The following is a 7,513-nucleotide window of genomic DNA, read 5'->3' on the forward strand; positions in this document are numbered from 1 at the left end:
TCAACTCTTAGCATGAGGTGGCCAAAGTACTGGAGTTTCAGCTTTAGCATCATTCCTTCCAAAGAAATCCCAGGGCTGATCTCCTTCAGAATGGACTGGTTGGATCTCCTTGCAGTCCAAGGGACTCTCAAGAGTCTTCTCCAACACCACAGTTCAAAAGCATCAATTCTTCGGCACTCAGCCTTCTTCACAGTCCAACTCTCACATCCATACATGACCACAGGAAAAACCATAGCCTTAACTAGACGAACCTTTGTTGGCAAAGTAATGTCTCTGCTTTTTAATATGCTATCTAGGTTGGTCATAACTTTCCTTCCGAGGAATAAGCATCTTTTAATTTCATGGCTGCAGTCACCATCTGCAGTGACTTTGGAGCCCAGAAAAATAAAGTCTGACACTGTTTCCACTGTTTCCCATCTATTTCCCATGAAGTGGTGGGACTGGATGCCATGATCTTCGTTTTCTGAATGTTGAGCTTTAAGCCAACTTTTTCACTCTCCAAAGTAGTGATTTAGTTCATCATGAATCTATTGCATGATTTAGCTTTTAAGTATTCAGTTTTGTATTAGAAAGAATCTCCACACTGTGAAGAGCCAAGGCTATTCCCAAACCATCCCCAGTATCTTGCCTCTGATGCTATAGTCCATAGATCTGTTCTTCATATGATCACACTTTTAAAATCAGAGGACAGTCAGAGTAGAGGCCTATGTGTTAGTAGATCAGATACAGTAACTTAATTATGGACACATTAGGTGTTCTTTGGTTCCCATAACTTTTTCTTTGAATTAAGAACAATGAGTGTTTAAAATCTATTTGTCCACAAATTGGAGAGGGATATGTAAATAAAAGCACAAGAAAGCATCTCAGGAATCATCCAACAGTGGAGCTACAGGACCAGAGAAGGAACGGATCTAAGAGTTTTATATGCTGTAGTTATAAAAATGTGTAGCAGCAACAAAAAAAGGCCATGTTTAAGAAAATTGTCAGTGTTCTTGGAACATAAATGAGGAAATCCTACCATGTATGAATATTTTGTGTCCTTATCTATGTATGGTATTATTTTGACTTAAATAGAAAGTTAAATTCACAATCGCTTTTTCCCTAAATCATATTGATTCTCACTTTTTATAAAATTCCTTCGATATAAACATAACAGTGCAGTATAATAAATCATTACATAAAAAGTCATCAAGTCATCAAACATAAACCTACGTGTAAAACTGTGGGGTAATAAGGACTTACTGAGATTGCCTTATAACAGCTTTTTCTTTCCTAAAAGCATTTATTAATTATAATAAAATGTTGGATTGTTACCCGTGTGCAATAAGCTATTTGATTAGTGTATACATGAAGAATAGAGTAGAGCCATTTTGATTTCTCTTTTGGATATTTCATTGTGTTTAGTATAAACAGCCATAAAAACTATGCTGCTGGTGGTGATATACTACTGTTATATAAACAATAGTACAAGTATCCATTTGCAGAAGTAGGAAGGATTAGATGCATTTTTGTAAGAGTTAAGTATTTGTAAGAGTTAAGTCTTTCCATGGTTTTGTTAGAAACTATGTTTCTAACCCCCATGTTCTTAGAAATTAAGGTTAAGTTGGAAATAGGATAGTTCAGGAAAGGGTTTAAAGAGGATGAATAAAATAGGAAGACTTAAGAACAAAAATCACATACTGGGTCTATCAAGTTTCTGTGTCTTCAGATAGTTGTACCAGTTTTTGTCAGGTGATTCTGAATCATCAGAAAGGTTAGATGCAAAATTCTTGGGGTACAAAATCAAATTTCTGAAAATGAGCCTTGAAGTATTGATAAATCTTCCTGGACATATTGTAAGATAACCATACTTTAAAGATTCATCCCCTTGGTACATTACCTTATTCTTTTTTTTAATTTTTTTTATTTTTAAACTTTACATTATTGTATTAGTTTTGCCAAACATCAAAATGAATCCGCCACAGGTATACCATGCTCCCCATCCTGAACCCTCCTCCCTCCTCCCTCCCCATACCCTCCCTCTGGGTCGTCCCAGTGCATCAGCCCCAAGCATCCAGTATCGTGCATCGAACCTGGACTGGCGACTCGTTTCGTACATGATATTATACATGTTTCAAGCCATTCTCCCAAATCTCCCCACCCTCTCCCTCTCCCACAGAGTCCATAAGACTGATCTATACATCAGTGTCTCTTTTGCTGTCTCGTACACAGGGTTATTGTTAGCATCTTTCTAAATTCCATATATATGCGTTAGTATACTGTATTGGTGTTTTTCTTTCTGGCTTACTTCACTCTGTATAATAGGTTCCAGTTTCATCCACCTCATTAGAACTGATTCAAATGAATTCTTTTTAATGGCTGAGTAATACTCCATTGTGTATATGTACCACAGCTTTCTTATCCATTCATCTGCTGATGGGCATCCAGAGAAACAGAAAGTGGTATACATAATACATGTACATAGGCATCTCCTATCTGTCTATCTATCTGTCCATCCATCCATCCATTTATGGAGGGAGGATTTTGAAGAAGATTTTGGGGATTGGCTGGCCTGAGGTCTATAAGACAAGGTGTCAGGCTCAGGACAGAATTGATGTTGCATCTTGATACATAATTCCTTCTAGGAAACATTTTTTTGTTTGTTTACTGTTAAGGTCTTGATACCCCACACTGTTGAGACTAATTTCCTATACTTAAAATTAGTAATTGAAGATGTTAATCACGTCTGTAAATTACCTTAACAGTAACATTTAGGTTAGTATTTGATAAAATAACTGGGAGGGCACCAGGCATGTCATCCAGTTATGTGGAGTGGCTGAAGGGCACATTCTTGCTAGTCAGAACCTGATAAGATATGGTCCACTGGAAAAGGGAATGGCAAACCAGTATTCTTGCTCAAGAACCCCATGAACACAATGAAAAGGCAAAAAGATATGACATCAGAAGATGAGCAACCAAGTTGGTAGATATCCAATATGCTAATGAGGAATAGTGGAGAAGCAGCCCCAAAAGGAACGAAGAGGCTAAACTAAAGCAGAAATGTCGCTTAGTTGTGGACATGTCTGATGGTGAAAGTAAAGACCAGTGCTGTAAAGAACAGTATTGCATAGGAACCTGGAATGTTAGGTCCATGAATGAAAGTAAACTGGATGTGGTCAAGCAGGAAATGGCAAGAGTAAACACTGACATTTTAGGAATTGTTGAACTAAAATTGATTGGAATGGGCAAATTTAATTCAGATGACCATTATATCTACTACTGTGGGAAAGAATCCCTTGTAAGAAATGGTAATGTCTTCATAGTCAACAAAACAGTCCAAAATGCAGTACTTGGGTGCAGTCTCAAAAACAACAGAATGATCTTGGTTCATTTCCAAGGCAAACCATTCAACATCACAATAATCCAAGCCTATGCCCTAACCACTAAGGCTGAAGATGCTAAAGTCTAACAGTTCTATGAAGACCTACAAGAACTTCAAGAACTAACACCAACAAAAAGATATCCTTTTCATCATAGGGGACTGGAATGCAAAAGTAGGTAGTCAAGAGATACCTGAAATAACAGCAAGTTTTGCCTTGGAGTACAAAATGAAACAGGGCAAAGACTAACAGGGATTTGCTAAGAGAATGCACTAGTCATAGCAAACACCCTCTTCAAACAACACAAGAGATGACTCTACACAAGGACATCCCAGATGGTCAACACCAAAATCAGATTGATTATATTCTATGTAGCCAAAGATAGAGATGCTCTATACAGTTAGCTGGAGAAGGAAATGGCAACCCACTCCAGTATTCTTGCCTAGAGAATCCTGTGTACAGAGGAGTCTGGTGGGCTGCTGTCCAGGGGGTCGCATGGAGTCGGACATGACTGAAGCAAGTTAGCATGCATGCACGCATTGGAGAGGGAAATGGCAACCCACTCTGGTATTCTTGCCTGAAGAATCCCAGAGATGGAAGGGCCTGGTGGGCTGCTGTCTATGGGGTCACACAGATTTGGATACAACTGAAGAGACTTAGCAGCAGCAGCAGCAACATACAGTGAGCAAAAACAAGACCTGGAACTAACTATGGCTCAGATCATCAGCTACTTATTGCAGAATTCAGACTAAAATTGAAGAACATAGGGAAAACCACTAGGCCATTCAGGTTTTACCTAAAGAAAATCCCTTATGATTATACAATGGAAGTGAAAAATAGATTCAAAGGATTAGATTCTATCTTCAGGCAATCTGGAGGTTCATAATATTGTACAGAAGGTGGTGATCAAAATCATCCCCAAGAAAAAGAAATGCAAAAAAAGCAAAATTGTTGTCTGATGAGGCCTTACAAATAGCTGAGAAAAGAAGAGAAGTGAAAGGCAAAGGAGAAAGGGGAAGATATACCCTACTGAATGAATTCCAGAGAATAGCAAGGAAAGAAAGTGAAGAATTCTTAAGTGAACAATGCAAAGAAATTGAGGGAAACAATAGAATGGGAACGATTAGAGATCTCATCAAGAAAATTAGAGATACAAAGGGAACATTTCTTTCAAAGATAGGCACAATAAAGGACAGAAAAGGCAAGGACCTAACAGAAGCAGAAGAGATTAAGAAGAGGTGGCAAGAATACACAGAAGAATTGTACAAAAAAGGTCTTAATGACCCAGATAACCACGATGGTGTGATCACACACCTAGAGCCAGACATCCTGGAGTGTGAAGTCAAGTGGGGTTTCGGAAGCATTACTATGAACATAGCTAGTGGAGGTGATGGAATTCCAGCTGAGCTATTTCAACTCCTAAAACATAATGCTGTTAAAGTGCTGCACTCAGTATACCAGCAAATCAGGAAAACTCAATGGTCACAGGAGTGGAAAAGTCAGTTTTCACTCCAATCTCATAGATTGGCAATGCCAAAGAATATTTAAACTACTGCACAATTTTACTCATTTCACACTCTAGCAAGATTATGCTCAAAATTCTTCAAGCTAGGATGTACTCCCTTAGCAGTACATGAACCTAAAACTTCCAGATTTACAAGCTTGGTTAGAAAAGGCAGAGGAACGAGAAATCAAACTGCCAACATCTGTTCAATAACAGAAAAAGCAAGGGAATTCCAGAAAAACATAAACTTCTGCTTTATTGATTAGGCTAAAGCCTTTGACTGTGTGCATCACAACAAACTGTGGGAAATTCTGAAATAGATGGGAATACCAGACCACCCTACCTATCTCCTGAGAAACCTGTGTGCAGGTCAAGAAGCAACACTTAGAACTGGACATGGAACAAATGACTGGTTCCAAATTGAGAAAGGAGTCCGTCAAGTCTGTATATTTTCATCCTGCTTATTTAACTTACATAAAGTGCACATCATGTGAAACATTGGGCTAGATGAATCACAAACGAATCAAGATTGTGGGGAGAAATATCAACAACCTCAGGTATGCAGATGATACCACTTTAATGGTTGAAAGCAAAGAGGAACTAGAGAGCCTCTTGGTCAAGGTGAAAGAGGAGAGTGAAAAAGCTGGTTTAAAACTCAACATTCAAAAAGCTAAGATCATGGCATCCAGTCCCATCACCTCACTGCAAATATATGGGGAAAAAGTGGAAACAGTGACAGACTTTATTTTCTTGGGCTCCAAAATCACTGCAGATGGTGACTGCATCCATGAAATTAAAAGACAGTTACTCCTTAGAAGAAAAGTTATGAAAAATCTAGAAAGCATATTAAAAAACAGAGACATCACTTTGTCAACAAAGGTCTGTATAGTCAAAGCTATGGTTTTTCCAGTAATCGTGTATGGATGGGAGAATTGGACCATAAGAAGGCTGAAGGCCAAAGAATTGATGCTTTTGAAATGTGATGCTGGATAAGACTCTTGAGAGTCCCTTGAACTGCAAGGAGATGGAGCCAGCCAATCCTAAAGGAAATCAATCCGGAATATTCATTGGATGGACTGATGTTGACGCTGAAGCCCCAATAATTTAGCCACCTGATGCAAAGAGCTGACTCCTTAGAAAAGACCCTAATGCTGGGAAAGATTGAGGACAAGAGGCAAAGTGGGTTATGGAGATTGAGACGGTTGGATGGCATCACTGACCCAATGGACATGAATTTGAGCAAACTCAGGGAAATAGTGAAGGATGGGGAATTGTGTTATGCTGTCTTTCATGGGGTCACAAAGAATCAGACATGACTTAGCAAATGAACAACATAGCTTAATCTTGTTAGTATATAGAAGTAACCACCAAAGTTTCAATATACTGTCCTTCACTATGGCAGTGTAATTGTGGTAGAAGAGAAACATTTCAAAACTGGTAAGATGCTGAGTTTAGAGCTACTTTGGCAAGATAACATCTTCTACAAAACTGAGGAAATTATATCTTGACTTGATGAGGGTATCCTCTCATATCTGCTCACATGTTGACTTCTTAGGGGCTATATATATCAGAGAAAATTCATAGTTAGTGTTTTTCTCCCCAGTTAGGATTCTAATGAAGACTTGTTTTGGAATTAAATGAATAGCCTAGAGCAAAATCAGCTGTACCTAGTCTGACCCAAGTTTGGCTGCATTCCAGCTTTTTGATCTAGGGACCTTGTTCGATGCTTGAGTTACAGGTTGTCCAATGTAATCAAAGCTGTACCGGTAGATTACACATTTCAACAACTGACCTGGAAGCGTATTGAATAATTAACCTCCATCGATACTAGAAATTTCGGTCTCCTAGCAGGCTTCACATACTGTGATTCACAGGGTCGCAAAGAGTTAGACATGACTTTGCAACTGAACCAAAACATGCTCGTCCCTAAAAAACTGTACTGTTTTTCTAACTTCATATGGGAAGGTGATATTTATTAAATATCTGTAGTAGATTAGATGTTGGCACAAGTGAGTTATCCTGAATTGTTTATAGGCTTTGTAGAAGAGGTAAATATAAAAACGTAACAATATCCTCTATACATTGAGTCATGAAACTGCATGCTGATTTAATTAAAGAATTATAGCTTAGGATGACAAATTGATTGGGAGAAAGAAGGCCATTACAAATGATATCTTTGGCAATGTGGTATCTGAATCTTGAAATATAAATAGTGATCCATGCGATGGACAAGTCAAGAATATTAATAACAATAGCAAACATTCATGGAATGCATACTTAACCTCTAACACAAGTTTATGCTTTATGAGCATTATATTGTTAACTCTAAGAGGTATTTGCTGTTATTATCCCATTCATACAGCTTAAGAAGTGTGACCTAAGAGAAGCTAAGTGGGGGACCAAACATTTAAACCCCCACAGTCTGCATCTAGATCACTTATTCTTGTCTGTGATTCCTGCCTTCCCTATAAAAACATAGAAGACAATCTATATTATGATGTAAGAGGACAACCTGTGCAAATGGTGTGAGGGAGCAGAGCTGAATAATGACAATTACAGGAGGGGCCACATAATGAAGAAGCTCAAATAAAATTTAGATTTTGTCTAGAATACAGTGGAGGACACTGAAGGATTTCAAGAGTAGGAAGGC

This window comes from Bos grunniens, chromosome 26 (assembly GCF_055505025.1).
Source record: "Bos grunniens cultivar Pamir isolate PY7600 chromosome 26, Bosgru_T2T1.0, whole genome shotgun sequence".
In the NCBI taxonomy this organism is placed as follows: domain Eukaryota; kingdom Metazoa; phylum Chordata; class Mammalia; order Artiodactyla; family Bovidae; genus Bos; species Bos grunniens.